The sequence below is a fragment of the Ylistrum balloti genome, unplaced genomic scaffold (genome assembly GCF_031769215.1).
Source record: "Ylistrum balloti isolate Yb309-2 unplaced genomic scaffold, AGI_CSIRO_Ybal_v1 Utg369862, whole genome shotgun sequence".
NCBI lineage: Eukaryota > Metazoa > Mollusca > Bivalvia > Pectinida > Pectinidae > Ylistrum > Ylistrum balloti.
The window spans coordinates 571,027-590,879 of NW_026782009.1; the positions used below are offsets into that span (position 1 = coordinate 571,027).

Below are 19,853 nucleotides of genomic sequence, written 5' to 3' on the forward strand. Positions count from 1 at the left end.
TCTATACTGTATTCAGACGTATCATTTTCTTTTATTTATTGTAAACCTCGTTCAACTCAATGTTTTTAATAAGCTATTTTTGAGTGGAAAAACAATATATTGGACACAAATGACATGCACATGTTCAAGTTGATAAATTTTTAAAACAGGTATTTTCACATATAACCTATTATGTTTTTTTTCTATTCATATATATAATCCGGATATTTGGATATCATGATAGTGTACGTTTGCTGTAGATTTCTGTTAGATTTCCGTGTATTATTCGGGAGCTAAATCTCGATATAGCCTTAAACAAACTATGACGTCAGTGATAAGAGAAATAGAGCTCCATTACATTAAGTCCGCTACCAATTATCTTGGTTCTTGGTTTTATAGGTTTAATAGCCTGCCAAGTGTTTTGTTCCTTCTCGCTGGGCTAATGAGCAGTAGAATTGTAATCCCTTCGACCACAAAAGTACGTCGCTCGACCTTATTATAATACACACATCCTCTCAAGGCCCGGAGTTTGATCCTGATCGTTATTATACAACATCATAAATGAAACAGCTGTTTAAGTCGTCCTTTATACGCAGCACAGGAACACCTCAGATTTCATATCTCAAAGGACTTGCTTATAAAGTAGTAAATATTTACAAGATAAGTTTCTTTTCAGTTGTAAATAAGTAAAGTCAAAAAAGTGTCCGTTGTGAGATACTGACACTCGATAAAGAAAGGCCCCTAGAGTCCCAAGTGTTCCCAAAGAAGCTGTAAGATGAATATCAATGCAAGCACTTGTCTGCAAGCCTCCTACAAACCCTTACTTCTAAGTAGCATTACAAAATTTTGTCTATATCAACATCTATATATTTACCTGCCCAAGTCATTTTCAGCTTTCGTATTGTACAACAGAGAATACAACATCTGATTCTCTTCTCTCTACATGTGCTTCTAGTTGATTACGTGTAAATTTACACGTTTAAATTTTGACGACATAACATCGTGATATTTTCTAGTTTTGGGATTACACGGTGGATATTACCATGCCTGAGGTAGGCTTTCTTCCTTTTTAGTGTCAGATATTCAAGTTGAAGATATTATGACTACCTGAATCATTCAAAATTTGATTTTTAAAATTTAAACCGATTTTGACTGTCATGAAATCACATCCATACTACTTCTAAATCTAACATTTCGATCCGCCTTATATTTATGACATTTTATCATCTTGGAGAAATTACTAGACGAGTTTAAAGAAAAAATGGTAATTAATATCTGGTATCTCCTGGCAAAGACTTTATTTACAATACCGTTTTATCTTAAGAGTCTAGAAAAGTTGTCATACTCAACTATATATCATGTGTATATTTTAATTAGGTAGTTCAAAATCAAGACTTAATAGAATAGCTCTCTATCTGATTGTCACGATGACGTCGGTCGGCCGAGCGGGCGACGTCGTCTGGCTGGGGTGTATAACACCAGTCTGCATCACTTCACCAGCTTTATGGAGTGGAGCCCTTATTTGATGTAAATGGGGTTAACGCTAACCGATTTGCTGGATATACAAATTGACGTCGATAGTCTCTTTCTCTTATAAGGATACTTGGATCTATATTTTTGTTTTGTTTTTACCTGTATACTATGAAAATGTTTTCTGTATAGTATATTTAATATATTTAGTTAAACTATATTATATATAAAAGTTATACAAGTAATACAAACTGGTATACCATACGAATTCCATATAAGATTATGATGTTTGTCCTGAGTAACATTTCATATCGCTTCATTTACAATTTATGAATATTTGTTCTGTCCTGCCCCTACATTGTATATATTTGTGTTCCATTGCAGTTTAGCTTCTCCATTTATGGTCTATATTTATTGGTATATAACAACGAAATTATGTCGTAAAAGAAAAATCATTTGCTGGTATAATCGATGTGTATCTAATAAAACTAAGGTATTTCTAGGTGTCACACAGTTTATCTTTATAACAGTACCACTGCATTTTATTCACTGATATTGCTTATTTTGTGTCTGGGTATAATACACTGTGAACGTTTGACATAACGTTCACTTTGACATAACGTTCACTTTGACATAACGTTCACTTTGTTGTGATTTACATGGTAAGACATTAGCACGCCTTAATTAATATTTTCTTTTCTATTGACGGACTTATTCATGTTCTGTAAACCGGTTCGCTTTCGTTATTTTCGCGTCATTTCATCAGAAATTCTGATCACAGATTTAGACAAACTTTATATATTTCTTCTCATACCAATATATGACAATGACATCGCTTATCCAGGTACAAACACAGTTATAAAAGTAACAACACTTTTCTAATATTTCAAGAAAGAATACGATATATATATATATATGTGTGTGTGTGTGTGTGTGTGTGTGTGTGTGTGTGTGTGTGTGTGAATTATAGAAAGTACAAACACAGCTAAAATATTATTTTTATGCGGATTAATAATCTAGAATAAGTTTATTGCGAAACACAATTCAAGATTAAGCAGAAGTATCAAATAAAAAACGCTGAAATCGTGAAGAAGAAAACATTTGAAAAAGGTAAATTTTTTCTTTGTAATTACACCAAATGTATTTGGAATTTTATCAATGAAAAACGTTATTACTTCACGTATATAGTTCACGAGAGGAAATTATTCAGTTCGGAATAAAATAAACAAATTTATCATATTAGTGTAATAAAATACACCGTATGATAAATAAACGGCATTGGTCCTTTCATTATTTTAACACCCATGATATATATACTGTTACACAATAGTAGACAGTCACACATTCTGACTAATTTATTCAACATTACTCGATTGTTTATAATCTGACATTATTTGTTTCTAAGCGAGATATTGCTGATATCAATTTATCAGTCACATCGAATTTACAAGACATAAATATAGAATAAAGTTCCTATTAACCTAATGACCTCCTATATAATTACCCCAATGTCAATAAAGTTTGTTTTTTAAAACCAAACCAATTAACATCCAATAAGGATGTATCTGATAGTGAACCACCGTTAATCTCCTTGTTCCTGTAGCCAATCGTCAGTATTTTATTTTTTATTATATGAAGTAGATCACCAACATAATGTTACATCAATTCATTTATCATTATTTCTAATTGTTAATCTAAATTCGCATTTACATGAAATGTCATGTAGACATTATTTTTTTGAAAATTAACAAATTTATCCTCTGACATAAAAACACCTATTCCAGCTTCCATTATTAAAATACCAGTCTGAAAGTAATTTCATGTATCATTTTCTTATGTTGATAACGCAATATATATATATATATATATATATATATATATATAATATAAACGGATGGAAGTATAACCCGTTACCAGTGTATAATAATTAGTTGGGAATTATGATATTGAAATTATTTCTGTTTGTTGATATTACATCAACAATGATACCCATTGCCGTTAAAACCGATATCAGTTTAAATGTTTTTTCTCCACAAAACGTTCTCATGTAATTTTTTTACCGCTCCCTCTTAATCCAGAACTTAGCTGATATCTGATAATAGGGTACAAAATTCTTTTAAAAATCATAAAGTTTGAACTGCCGTTTACTACATATAATATAAGCCATTGATTACAATCTCGAATGCAGTAAAAGAGTACTAACTGTGTAATACTTTTATTTATATCTATAAACGTGTTTTGTTACATGATATTTACATTTGAATTTTTTCATTTCTGTTAAGCGATTCTTTATTTTCTATTCTGGTATTTTTTCGGCGTGTTGTGGTATATTCAATTAATTTTTAGGTGGGTTTTAAATTCATTACATTTAATTTTTTGTTGTTGTTGTTGTATTATATAGTTTATTAATCATCTAACTTTTTGATGTAGTGTATAACATACTTTTATCAATTTTGTTGTTTATTGTGTGTTTATTAGATGTCTGCAATATTCAGTTTGCAGTTGTTTTATATTAATTGATAAAATGTTTGATTCAGCAATGCGCACCCGATCTTCTCTGTACTTAATATTACTGATTTTGTCTTGTTTCCTCTGTTTTACCAAGAACCATCCGTTGGAAATGTGTGAGCATGTTGTGTTGTATATTCCCTGTATGAGAAGAACATGCTTCTAATTATACTTTTTTCTTTAAACCAAAATGCAAAAAAAAAAAAAAAAAAAATAAGAAATTCATAAAAATCCCAAAATAATAAATTTCCAGGCAATTATCGACTTTTACCTTAAAAGTCAATCATATGCCAAACTCTTTTCCTTTTTTCGATATCTTCAAAGTTTTCTGGGTTGAACTATGATGTTATCATCAATCATTTGCTTTCTTTGTTCAATACCTGATTTTCATATTGTTTTTATTAATAATCATGTATTTATAAAAAAAATATTTAATTTGGTCCTTTCGCCTCGTTGCCCACGCCCTTTTATATATTTTTTAACATTTCTTAGTAGTGAATAGTAATTTCCTGATTTTCCGCCGGGTTTTCTTTAAGCGTTAGGATCTAGGCATCACTGAAGTGTCTTTGAAGAAAAAAAAACAGCTGTATTTTGCAAACACAATCCTTACTCAGCATGAAATAACATACTGTGTCCACCTGTGTTCTTAGTTTATATCTAAAGATGACATTCACTTACATGTCTTTTTGTGTAATATTTTGACAATCGTCATATGGGTTTCATTTACAAATCTGTCCTACAGGAATATGTCTTAATTTCTTTGCAAGGGACAATATACAATATACAATCATGGTGTTGTTACTACATATTGAGTATCTAATCAATCTTATTGAGTATTTTCTTAGAGTTTACTATTAGATATTTTCACTTTTCCAGAGATAATGAGATTTCGTATGAATGTAAGTTCTGCGCCGTGTGTGTTCCGAGAGGTAATGCTAATTTTTAGTATCACTGACAGCGGATATCATCATCAATTATCACTGGGTTTTTCTGTGAAGCAAATTTAACTATATTTAAAAAGTGTTCTCATTAAGAAAAGTGAATGTTTCCATACCCCACATGATATCATAATCATATGAAGTTAGCATGACTTCCGCTTCCATTATTAGCTCTGAGCAAACAGCTTATATCAACAGAATAGGGTTCGGCAAGGTGTTTTAATATTCCTATTTGTTATATATTATAAAGAAAGTAAACATTCTGAAATAACTGACATAGTGGTCACATGGTGACTCAAAATATCTGGCATGATAATATAGTTACCAAAATAATGCATTGTAAATAAGATATTGTATACGTTATACATATATACACATAATATCAATTACTTTATATAAACCTTCAGTCACTTTTCTATACATGTAAAGCTTCTAATGTCAGTAAAGCATAATCACAACCTTCCGATAAGCCTATGGACAGGGAGAAGTGTTTGTAAATATTTACTGCATTTGAGATATTACTTACTTGGATTCACCAAGGTTTACATGCATGGTGTCTTCGAAGAAGCAGAGGGCAGTTATTCTTACCTGACACTTGGTCTTATTTTCCTTCATTTTCAGGCGTCTCCAAGTACATTTTTCCTTTGTTCATTATTTTCCCCCAGTTTTATTGAATTTAGGTTTAGATGATATTTTTATTGACATGATAGTATTTTTTTGTTTTTATAAACAGAGTTGACTGTATGTTTTTGACTCATACGGAAACCGGTTTCACACATTTGTGTTACTTTTCTATTTGATTAGACTGACACGTGTAAGACTACTTTCATAACTAATGTAATTTATTATATTTCACTAAAGTTTGACGATACCATTGGTACTGTAGATTTGAGTGCACAGACACCCTTTCTACGTTATTTTCCTAATCGTATGTTCATATCCCCTTAAGGTTGAAACAAGTGTCCCCGTTTGTGCTATTCCTTATCAATGCAGTGTCTTTATACCAGGAATTTGATGATTTCTGAATCAGCGTTGATCTTCATTTGTCTCCTTTGTCAAAACCAGTCCATCAACTAGGTCTAAAGATATGGTTCTGTTATATCCTATTATATAGGTCGATCATGAAAGGATCGAAATCTGACATTGAATCGGTCCTGTAGGTATTACAAATGGGTATCACAAGAGGAATTAAAGTTCACGATTAGTTCGAAAGTTTCAGCAATGTCAACTGTAAGCATCACTGACTAGTCCCAAAATACGAACCATTTGTTTGTCTGTGGTGTACTTCATTATCATTTATCTCTATCTTTAATACTGTCAAATATGACATGGATATTTTAGGTATTTATTATTATGTTATCAAAGTGTATAGACATTATTGAAAATATATCTGGTTATTTTTTCGACCTCCTAGCACAGGGAATTTTATTTCTTAGGGACAAATGTAATGATAAAATCAGAACAACTGTTATGATACATTTCGGGATAACATTTACTTTGGCCTGAAGTAAGAATGATCGGAGCGAGCTAACATTGTCATTTACTTTATTGTGGGTGATTATTCTGTACTTAAACACTGGTAAATAAATTTCGCATTATTAATATATCCCGTCTCCCACAACGCCCCTTATCCACCCACATAGCATTCCAGTAGAGTGTCACCTCGTAATAACGAGCGGGTTTTGACCGTCACTTTCCGGCATTACTTCATGACGTTTACATCCGTTGTTCTTGCTTAAACGGATAGACTGCACGTAGGGTGGTGGTCATGTGCAATTTAAAATTCTTTTTACACTCCAACAATTTATATTTAACTTTCATATAAACCACATGTATGTTTCATATATAGAAAAACAAGCAGGAAGACTTCCTCATTTCCATCTTTTGAATATTCTTCAACAACAGCTTCAACCAAAAGTGTTGATAATTATAAGATTTGCATAAAACAATAGTTTAGATAATTATAGGATTTGCATAAAACAATAGTTTAGACAATTATAAGATTTGCACAAAATAATAATGTAGATAATTATATTATTTGCACCAGTTAATTCCGTAATGACTTCCAACATCAACCAAGAGACAATATTCTGTTTAAAAAAAAACGTTGACAGAGAAGGTATGTAGTATGGAGCAGCTATGTAAGATGTATTTGTTTTCAAATATCATGATGATTACAAGAAAAACAAGAAGGACTATTGTTTACAAATGCTTCATGAAACTTACTGACTTAAAGTGAAAGTCCATAATGTTTTCGGGTTAAAAAGTTGGCAGAAATAATGAAAACAGTCACATTGAAAATAGAAAATTACATTGTTCTAAACCTATGAAGTGTTTTGTCCTCTGTCTGAATTATTTTTTAATACTGACGCTGTGTGTTTTTTCAATGTGTTTTTTTTCAAATGCAACAGCACCGCTGCTCCATTAAAGAGAAGTATGTATTGTAGAACAATACCAAAACTATAACGCAACAATAATTCCACTGTGAGTGTAAGTTAACGTTATTAAGTGATCTGGTATGGTTGCTATTGCTAACATGTATACATGCAATTGATGAAGAAACTTTTACAGGTTTGAGTTCTGGTGCTACTTTGGGTTGTCTAATAGAAAATCATCCACCCACTTCAAACCAGTAACGTATGTACCCAGTATTCACAGGTGTTATGCATTTCCCAATATAATGAATGTTGGGAAGCACATTTTTTTGTTTCGCCTGTTTTTTTTTATTTTTCATAAGCGGTGGTTTTAAGTTGCACTAATTCAATTATTGATTTTTATTGCACCATACTTATCTTTTTTCTATTAAATAAATTTGTATTGGTGAATATCAAATGGACTTAACAATTTAAACCATTTTCACTCGATTTAAATATTTCACTTTAATAGAGACTAGAATATTTCTCTTTAACCACGAGGATATTATTTGGGTGCAATGTATACAACAAACAGCAATGCATACTGCAGAACGGTTTCAAATCTTTACATTTTATATCAAATAATATCAGACGACGGCAAACATTTATGAGGGAGTAAGGTTATCTGATGTGGCGGAGAACATGTATATTTACTGTCGATGCTATCTCTTGTCTTTCATGTGGCACCTCCTGCAGTTTTATGGGTAGGGACAGATCGTAGATGCCACACGCTTGATCATTAATATATATGTATATATGTTACATACTCCGTGGTAAACGCGCACAACATGGTCCAACAAATAGGTTTACAGCACAGTCATAATGTTATTTTTTTAATATAAATTACTATGTTTTTCGCGACCGTTTTCTTACATTCCCACGTTTATTATCAAGGTATTGATAACGGTTTGTTAGCCGTGAAATACATTTATAGTTTAAAAAATTATGAAATTAGATTATTATAAATGAAACATTCGAGGGTTCTAAGAATGAAAATATGTGCTAATATATATCAACGTTATTGAAAATGCAAATTAAGTTTGAATTTTTTTCAAATATGTGAATATCTAATGAAATTTATGGATAATAATTTTGACAAAACCCCTTAAATAACATAAAAACTTAGTATGAAGTGGTAATGTGGTTAGTAGAGTTACTACATTGCTGTTGAACAACTATTAGAACTGCGTAATAGTAACAGAAAGAGTCCATATAAGAAAAGAAAAAATCATTTCAGTTTACAATAATCGCAGGTTTTGATTTATTGTTTACCTTATCGAACATGGATTAAATTTACTGCTACGTGTAAGCACTCACGCTTTGAAATCTAAGCTAGTATAGATATACATAGTATCTTCATGAGAATTCATTTCATATATTTCCTCAATCGAGTCTTAGATATTCTTATATTTGCCTTTGCGAGCAAACATTAAAACGTCCGAGACGAGTTTCATCTAATCTCATATGAAAGGAAAACAAATTAAAGATATTCCTATCACATCGCATTTAACGTAAGAAAGTAGAGGACAAAATGCAACGAAGGTAACAATTTTGTTGTCCATATTGTGACATCACAATCGATTTCTGAGTGAAGCAGCCAATGAAAAACGCTTCAAGTTGTATAGCATTAGTGGCATATATGCTAAAACATTACGCTGGCCAATTTACTGCATAACGGGCCGACTATGTGATAAAACTATTTATGTATAAATAATCACAATAAATTGGAAATATTACTGTGGACTAAAAAATATATCAATGTTTCATTTAATATAATCATTTTTAAAAAAAATTGATAAATGCAAGGAAACGTTGCTTAATGGTAATACTTGACGATACTTGATAAGTCAGTGTTAACTTTGGATGCTTTTTGCTACCGTAAACTATGGTGTTATGGTGTAATACTTTTATTTTGATAGGGAGTGAATATTTATGATTCTGTATCGTCCATTTTGCTTATCAAATATGAATTTTTCACTTTAATTATTTGCAATGAAATGGTACTTGTGATAAGGGAAGTGATGGCATTTGTTTCCTATCACAACTCCTAGACGTTACCATGCTTATGAGGTTTGTATCAAACTATATCTTTGTGAGTAAGATGTAACAACATAAATTAATAGATCCACACAATTAGATAAGATATAAAAATTAACAAATTATGTAAATATTAGTGATTACGAAAAATTATATTTTAAGTGTACCGATAGCATATTTTAGGTATATTATAATTAAGTAAATAAACCATGTTTCATCCATGTACATGTCTGTTTATTCATTTAATACGAAACCGATATGACGTGTTCCGTCATAAGTGTAAAAAAACTTATAGTTCTTCGTCTGTAAAGTGAACCCATATATAAGCTGATATGATTAAATGAAAACCCCATTAAATAATTAAATGCCAAATCAGTACACATATTACTGAGATACTTAATTATCTTCTTTCTTCACAGCAGTATAAATGTTTCTTCTTACAAATATAGAATGTATATTCCATTTTGATATTTTAAGTTATATTATTTTATTTGATTTGAATCCTCTATTTTGATAACTTGATGTATTCATCTGAACGCAGCATGGCCGTAATTAAAACAGATGTTCTACAGTTTAGTGTATTAAATCAACATTAGGTTATTTGGCTTTCATAATATTCAGTGATACGCTGACAGCCATGAATATGTTTTGATCTCTTACTGAAGATCTTTTGAGTTGATCAGTTCATTTCTAATTCGTTAAGTCTTCAAAAGGGTTCATATTGGAAAGTCAATAATGACACGAACCATTTTAACTGATAAAGTATGATTGATAGATCAAGGTAGCACATCCCTGACACCTGTATCTCGGTCACAATCTGGCGTTATTTGTTAGCAGCAGAAAAATAAATTCAAATCGCAGCGGAATTTATCTCGGGGTGATTTATTTTACAAATTATATTTCCTCGGAAAGCAATTGGTTTAAATTCGAGAATTAGGAAGAGCGATCGCAAGCTGTAGATACGTTTTAGTGATAAAATGTGTTTGGTCCAATGGAAGACGTAACTATCACTAAATTAATTTTCTGATAAATACAAAACAGTTTGAATGCCTTAGTTACAATATCCTTACATGTATTTACAGACATAAAACTGTTGGCGGGTAAGATTGATTTGAAAAATCAGAATATTTAAAATGCTTCCTCATATCATATGATTAAATCCTATTTATAGTTCCATGTTAATATTTCTCAGGTGCACAGTTATTGATCATCATTCAGTAGCCATCAAACGTGTTATCATTTGGTGTTACGATATATAGATCACATGTAGCTGTATTTCGTTGTTATTATTCCTCTAGTGCTTATTGGTCACACTGTATCTGTTATGACAGCGATCTAATACATTTAGATGCTGAGGTTCCTCAGGTGTAGGACTTTTGGTTATGAAATAACAGAAATCTGGAGTATTTGTCCGTGTATTCATGCTTCTTGTGTATTAAAGTATTGAACGTGTTTCTTCAAGAAATGAAATATGAATTTTCGTTTTTTTTTTTTTTTTTTTTGAACTGAAAGGCATTCTTTGCTATTTTTCGTCGATCCTTTTTCCATCATCTCCTTTTTCGTTAAAATTGCATAGATGAAAAGTGTCGAAATTTTCGTTTGTTCACATGCTAAGTAACAACTATACAACAATCTTTTTAAATCCAGTATTTGAAAATGTGATTTTTATTTTCTTAGGTCGCCTCCTCAGTTAGGTCCTTTGAATAATTGGCAAGTTCTAAAAGGCCGAAACAGCTCGAGTACAGTTCATGAACTTACTCTACCATATCCAATTAATTCACATTGAAAGGCGCCATCCTCTGTTGTCTGTAACTCGCATACCACGTCATTATTCATTGGAATTGTGGCACATTTAAGAGTATACACATATGCTTGACTTTTTCTGAAATTATCAAATATATTTAATTCAGGAATATTGTTTAATTTTTATTTTCCTATATCGCCTCCTTGGTTTTAAAATGTAGACCGTTAGTGTCACTGACGGGTCCAAGAAGTATAATTCATTGTGTGACTCTATTATTACCATTCCATCAAGTCTTATTGTTCTCTCAAGAAAGGGTATTAATGGTGATTTCAAAGAACTCCTAAGAGAACCAAGACCTCGAAAGTCCTCCAATTTCATTTTCAGATAGATAGATTAATGACAGGTTGTCTTAAAAGAACATACAAATGATTTGTTAACCACATCCAAAGTATATATCAAATAGAATTGAAAAACAGGATTAAAAGACTCATACATTATACTTGCACTTGTACAACACTTACCTATGTCTTATTCCCTACAGCGACAGCTTTCTCCCGCTCTCTATAACAAGCATGATGACTTCAATTTCGCCGTCGTGAATTTTTCGCTTCTTTATAGCAACAACATTGCATCCCTGTTTTATGGTGTTTGCATCTCGTAATTCGATTTTTAAGGACTTCTTCCAAGATGTCGGTAATTGACAAACAAACGCATAATACAGTTGTTTCGATAGATTCGATCTGGTTATTTGAAAATTAAATTGTCGCCATAATGATTTCATTTGGAAATAGTCTGTTTGCTATTGTGATATCAAGTTGACGTGTGCGGCGCTAGTTAGTGTTCTTGGTGATTTCAAAGTTGTATACCTTGTTCTCATTTGGGAACGCGACATTAGTGAATTGATCAAGATACACATCGTGGGTGCCGTCGAAGAGGCAGAAGACTTTTGCCCTTCTAGAACATCTGATCTTTGCGTTTCTCTGCAAGAGTTTCCGAAGAAAACATTCTGCTGTTCTAATTTTGCCCTAGTTCCATTAAATATGAGTTTGAATCAAGGTCGGTAATCTCTTTGTTATTTTTGTATTGGATGACCCTTTTTGTAATTTTGTTTTTCACAAGCGTTGACGTTGCATATTAATAATACACGTGAATTGGTCAATATAGATAATATTGTACAGGTATATGCTGTCATCTGATAAGAAACGTTAACAAAACGACTATCGAACATTAATATTTCCTCTTTTTTCACAAACGAATTATTTCATAAAGGATTTAGAAACATTCATGAATATCCGCTGTGATCGTAAATTTCACGTCTTTTTTGATATCCCATTTAATGACATAATAAAGCTCTGCTAAAAATGCGGGAATGGTTTCCGTCATATATCTTCGTGGTTAACTTCAATGAACTGCGATTTCCCGATAAACACCTTGGAGCTTGTGACATGTGCTAGACAATCTCCCGAGTGTAAATGGAAACATGATAGGAGTAAATGTTGCTCTCTAGTCTATAACTCATTAGTGTATTTATAACATAAAGAGTTCAATGACGTCACGCTGTTTACAAAGACTGTGTGTAATCTACATCGGCTAACATGTCAGCATTTAATTACTAATTCATTTTTTTTTTAACTTTTTAAAACTTATTTTTTGAGGTGTCATTCTGTCATAACCATGTTAGTACCACCGTGTGATGCCAAACGTAAATGCGGCGTTTGCGTGAACAGTCGAATGCACGACAAAAATGCCAATGAATTTCATTTGTTTACTGCTTGTGGTTGTTCAACATCTCAAATGATATTGGCCGTCATGGTTTGGGAGGCTCTATCTTTTGAATTTGCTCTATTTCTGAAGATGATTATGTAACGAGCACTTGGAAAAACATCGTAGAAACAAAAAAAGTTCTGAATTATCGAAAGTAATCGCATTGATGCTCATTTTGCCACTCAGTGACTCTTGCTATATGGGATATATATAAACAACAACGATTTCAACAATTTGAGATAAGCATAAATATTAAACGGAAAATTGTACTGACGTAACCTTTTCCCAAATATGTGTTACTAAACTGGACAACAGAATGGAATCTGCATTCAAAATTCAAAGGCTATTAAGTGGAGGATATCTAATGGTTTCTTCAGTAATAACAAATATATTTCACAAGTGTTTCTAATATTTTAGTAAAAAATAACACTTCTATCAATGACATGTTTCTCTATATTTCACTGGGAAAAAATAATATAGCGTTTATTCAGTGAAAGATGTGCCCTTACTGGTAGCCTAGGTGATTATGACATAAACAATAATATACAGGGAGTTACAACTGCTACTGAAAAGGCTGTGCTTTATATTCAATGATTAAACAAGGTAAGTGAGAATAAAGTTGTGTTATATACGGGAAAAGGTTGTGTCGGTACAATTTTCTAAGCGATGTAAATGCTGCTCCATTTTTAGGTCACGTGACCCATCAAAAGGAATGATAACTGCGTTATGCAGTGTGAACAATTACAATGGCAGTAAGATACACGGAAGATGGTTATTTTACAATGTAATATACAAAATCCTAGCTTTCGTGGAGAGGATATTTTTACTTGATTATCTTAAGCAGCGCAACATTAACACCTATTCGCACAGGATAGTTATGTAGTGGCGGTTCCGGGCTTTCCCTCGTTCCTTTTAGAGCGTCCTTGGTGTTCTTGTAATAATTCAAATAGTATCATGTTATTATGTCTGTTTCTTGAAAAAGTCTATGTTATTACATTTCTGTTCCTAGGATAGTGCAGCGCGTGATGGATCTCGCTTATTTCCATTCTTTCGAGAAAACGGCATGTTTGTTGAAGGGCGTTTAACCTAGTATGAGATGAAACATTATTGTAGCATTCACATTAATATCATGCTAATGTCATGTTGATATCACGAATAGTATCTGTAAACTTGCCTTTCTTATAACGAATTAAAAACTATACGAATTATGCCTTCTGTTATCAGCAACACTTGTTGGCATGGACGGCAGCGAGCGAGAGGTCTTATAGTTTAAGAAAAAAAAAACAAGTGATCGAGCAAGTGACTCATGGTGATGGGCCATTATCTCAATAATATATCATTATTTTTCTCTACTGAAGGCGTGCCGTGGTTCATCAAAATCTCGTTTGAAAACTTCATATTGTGTATGGCAATCGTTGTACTGGAGGATTATAAAAACTGAAAAACAAATTGCTTAAAAGTTTTATTTCCATTAATCCTCAAATATTACAGAATATACACAGCTCTGTTTAACTTTTGATTTTTCTCGGTTGCCTTGAACTATTAAAAGTTAATATGTAAGTTAAAGTAAACTATCCAAAACTGTAGTCTACTATACAAAGGGACGAATGAACTATTAAAAGTTAATATGTAAGTTAAACTATCCAAAACTGTAGTCTACTAGACATAAGTCAGACTTCTAATCGTAATTTAAATGCCAGAAGGAGACAGCTTAATCTATTAATGACACTTGTAGACTTGTGAATAAATAACGTGTTGTCCAGTAGCCAGAACATACTTTCTGTTAATAATCTATCACACATGTCCAGTATACATTCGCTCCCTGGTTATTTACGTAATTACATAAGCTTACCAATACCGTCTGCAGGACTGGTCAGCAAAACCTTAGCTTGTCGTAAACAACCTAATCTACCACTATGTGTGTGTATTAGACCATGTAAATAACTCGTGTATTATCCACTTCTTGTTAGCAAATATGTAATATTAGATTATCAATGTCTACGAATTTTAGTATAAATACGACTAGGTTTCTAGCCAGTCGAATCGGTTCCTGAAGGCATGCGAGTGTACCACCTCTCCATGTCTACACACAATAAATTTACATCAACCTGAACAGCGTTTGGATTTCTTCATCTCCACTCAACACTGCACCACTCTTCATTCTCAACAAAGAAGTTCACCCACTACACTTTATCGGACACCACATCACTTTATTGGCGCCGTGACATCACTTCACTTTATTGGTCCCGTGACTTCACTTTATTGGCGCCGTGACCTGTGACTTCACTTTAGCCTTCTTGACTTGAAACTTAATCACAAATATTCATATACCTGTCGTGGATAAATAAATCAACTGTGTGATGTAGATTACATTAATTATCTATTTTTACACAGTTACGGTGTAGTCTAGGCGCTTGGTGACAGCAATATCATGCTTAACAATTGAATTAATCCCAGCATATTCTCCTATTAAATAACACATCAGCGATCAGCAAATGATTTCCGTTTGCGATTGTTTTATACATAAGAAAATTAGTTTATTCTGTCTTGAAGGAAATCTGTTCTTTACCATGATAATGCCTTCCAGTGGAGGCTCATAAATTAGTAAAGTAAGAGAGGGTTTGTCGCACTCATTAATATATTCTTCACAACAACACAGCAACTCACCTCATTTCGAGGTTTCAGAAGAGTGAACGGTTGTTACCATACTCTATGTAACTGTTTGTAAAGTGTCTGAAATGATCAAAATCTTACCCAAGGTAATAATAATTGGGGAAATGTTCTATAACGTATTCATGTCAACAACATATTGCGCACAGAAATATGTTTCCAATTGATGTGATAGTAACAACTAAACCCAACTGCATATCTTCGTCAAACTTCGTGCAAATCCACTGTTAAATGCATACACTCTAGATTATTAATACAAGTATGTAACTATCTAGAAAAAAAACAAAACATAAATGAAATTTCACAAATGTTTTTTATCAAGTTGAGCGAAAAGTAATCTTTTTTGGCTATACTGTAAGATGATAATATCACTGCTCTCTCAGGCGGATGATAATATACCTGCTCTCTCAGTTGGATAATAATATTACTGCTCTCTCAGGCGGATAATAATATCACTGCTCTCTCAGGCGGATAATAATATCACTGCTCTCTCAGGCGGATAATAATATCACTGCTCTCTCAGGCGGATGATAATATACCTGCTCTCTCAGTTGGATAATAATATCACTGCTCTCTCAGGCGGATAATAATATCACTGCTCTCTCAGGCGGATAATAATATCACTGCTCTCTCAGTTGGATAATAATATCACTGCTCTCTCAGTTGGATAATAATATCACTGCTCTCTCAGGCGGATGATAATATACCTGCTCTCTCAGTTGGGTAATAATATCACTGCTCTCTCAGGCGGATAATAATATCACTGCTCTCTCAGTCGGATAATAATATCACTGCTCTCTCAGTTGGATAATGATATCACTGCTCTCTCAGTTGGATAATAATATCACTGCTCTCTCAGGCGGATAATAATATCACTGCTCTCTCAGGCGGATGATAATATACCTGCTCTCTCAGTTGGGTAATAATATCACTGCTCTCTCAGTTGGATAATAATATCACTGCTCTCTCAGGCGGATAATAATATCACTGCTCTCTCAGTTGGATAATAATATCACTGCTCTCTCAGTTGGATAATAATATCACTGCTCTCACAGTCGGATAATAATATCACTGCTCTCACAGTCGGATAATAATATCACTGCTCTCTCAGTTGGATAATAATATCACTGCTCTCACAGTCGGATAATAATATCACTGCTCTCTCAGTCGGATAGTAATATCACTGCTCTCTCAGGCGGATGATAATATACCTGCTCTCTCAGTCGGATAATAATATCACTGCTCTCTCAGGCGGATAATAATATCACTGCTCTCTCAGGCGGATAATAATATCACTGCTCTCTCAGTTGGATAATAATATCCCCTCTCTCTCAGTTGGATAATAATATCCCCTCTCTCTCAGGCGGATAATAATATCACTGCTCTCTCAGGCGGATAATGATATCACTGCTCTCTCAGTTGGATAATAATATCACTGCTCTCTCAGTTGGATAATAATATCACTGCTCTCTCAGGCGGATAATAATATCACTGCTCTCTCAGGCGGATAATAATATAACTGCTCTCTCAGTTGGGTAATATACCTGCTCTCTCAGTTGGATAATAATATCACTGCTCTCACAGTCGGATAATAATATCACTGCTCTCTCAGTTGGATAATAATATCACTGCTCTCACAGTCGGATAATAATATCACTGCTCTCACAGTCGGATAATAATATCACTGCTCTCTCAGTTGGATAATAATATCACTGCTCTCACAGTCGGAACGTTTTCTAATGTCTCTATTATGAACAAATTAGTAAACATTACATTTCCCTAGTGACAGCACTTTACTTAAGACTTAAATTTACCTGGTGGGCGTTATCCATGAAACATAAGAAGATGCTTTTCCTTTCTCAAACATCTTTATTTTTGTGTATATACCACATTGTGCGATGTCAGTCTGGACGTGTTTGATACTTGTGCGTTCGGACCCACAGGACCATGCGAATTCCCCAGAGTTACTTATTATGATAAGCTGACAGTCGATGGGACCAAGAATGACATTGGTACAGTCAATACATTTCTCAATAGGACTGTATTAGTACTAAGGTCGTTTCCCTATGAGAACAAATGCAAAGGAATATTTATTTTCAGATGAACATTTGATATATAATATGTACGATGGTTCACTATCCTAAAACAAACTGATTGTAGAGCAAAGATTACTGAAATGACATGAATGTATGCAATGACTTGTTTTGAAGATATGTTGTATTTCATGACAGAAATTCTATGTAATCAACATAACATACATGGATATCATTGTCCTCTTCTTTTATAAGGATTGGAAATATCCTCCAATGTGTCTATTCCGAGATTTTCATAAACTGAATTTGCTATAAAAACTCTTCTTAATTGAATAAAGATCAGTAAAATAACAACTGTATATGAATTCTGTTCTCTCTGTTACACAGCTTTTAATTTGACAGATGGGCTCCCTCAGCTTTCCATGTTATTGATTGTTGTTTGGTCTCCCTCCATTATAGATGGTGTTAACTGACGGTAGATATCCCTCAGTTATGAATGTTTCTTTTATCAAATTTTGATGTAGTAAATGTCATAATGGTCAGTTAAAAGAATTTTCATTTCCGATCTGGAGTTCATCAGGTCCTGACAATGCCTTTTTAATATATAAGTATGCATGCATCGTTAGCTCCGACGACGTCCTTTTGTGTCATAGTTCTTGAAGTGAATCGAAATGTTCGCCTTATAAAATTTCAGGAAGCAGTCGCTTTACTCCATTTTCTATGATGATTAATGGGTATAAAACGTCAATTATTTTGTTGAAAGTTTAGTACTGGCTTTGTGGTTTTTTCACAGAAATAATTGTCTATATCTTCCCTGCACACAGTGACAGCACTCATCCTAGCTATGGTACAGATTGAAAAGTAAATTATGATAAAACCAGATTTGAAGAAGGTTAAGGGTCTTTCAAAATGGTAATAAAATATATGACAGAAGTCATACCTACTACTTGTATTTATATCCTGATTTTTGCTGATGAATGAATACATGTTGCATAAAACTATGAACTGAAGGCAGTTTAAAGCTACCTATAAAGAAAATAAAAATTAGATTCAATTCAATTTTATTCAATGTCCTGTTTATTCTGAAACCTACTTAATAGGAATGGAAAGATAATGTCAACACCATATGGCAAATGTAGATATGACGGTGGCACATATTGCTAGTACGTTTACCGCTTTATTCTTGGGTGTTAACATTGTTTCAATCTAGACATTCAATTTTAGCTAAATAATTCCATTTCAATTTTATATCGCATTGGTTTTAAGTTGTATTTAATTAGAATTTATGATTATCAATTGAATTCATTTTGAAGAAAATAATAAACTAACTTTCCAGTGTTGCCATGTGGTTTATCAAAGATAATAGAAAATTGCGGTGCTAACCTATTTGCATCCCAGTATACTAAAAATCAGATAAGGCAACTTCTCAAGCGATGAGAAACTGGCTTTTAACTGACGAAAATTTAAAATTTATTTTTATTTAATACCTTAATAACAGGCTTTGGAATAAGGTTCTTTCACACGCCTATATTTCCAGTGGCAGCTCACCAGTATGTAACGTTCATCCAAACTTCCATCTCCATCGTGCTAAGATCACAGAAAAAGACAAAATTGAAAACTTATCTATCAAATCTATATGAGTATTTCTGTAATAATTGAGAAACGCAGCCAAAGTGTCGGAGATAGCGTGGCTTTTCGTCAGAATGTGGTCGGTATAGAGTTATATGGATAAAACGACTATAATGAAACCCGGAGTGATCTTGTGGAGAGCAAGCAGGATGCCACAGCCTCGCCAAAGGGAACTGCTTTCTCTTATCGCCACTGGTCTAATGATTACTTCCCCGTTAGGCCTTATGTATATATTTAATGATTATGGACAAAATCAAAATGTCCCTATTTGAAACTGTGCAGCAGCACATCTGCGTTCTCTCGCCATTAGACTCTCTACTCAGCACTGCATTTACTTCACATAATGTTAGCATAAAAATGAAGCATATAGCTTTCCTTTGTAATTATGGTATTATTTTATCTATCAAACAAGTTCTGCTCTAAATGTTCCTTTCTTGACATCTGTCACACTAAGGGAAATGACATATTAAAACAATTACATGTATTTGAAAATGAAAATATTCCGTTAAATATCTCAAGCTAACAAAACGTTGTGGGCTGTGCTCTCTGTATCCTGTGTTGCTTATATATGCATGCCGTTTAATTTGTGTACAGTAAGGCGAAAGGTCAAATGCTACCACTGCTTTCAGAGAAATTGATTTTATTCGAGATAAAAGAGAAATACAGA

At 33.0% G+C, this 19,853-nt stretch overlaps 1 protein-coding gene across 2 annotated transcripts in view; it reads left to right on the top strand.

Moving 5' to 3' along the window:
* The first annotated feature begins 913 nt into the window (after nt 1-913).
* The window catches only part of LOC132545886 (homeobox protein Nkx-2.2-like), a 48,819-nt gene continuing 29,879 nt past the window's right edge, over nt 914-19,853 (top strand). For both annotated transcript variants that reach the window (XM_060209559.1, XM_060209560.1), the window contains exon 1: nt 914-1,031. The gene's annotated coding sequence lies outside the window, so the exon portion shown is untranslated. The remainder of the gene's footprint in view (nt 1,032-19,853) is intronic.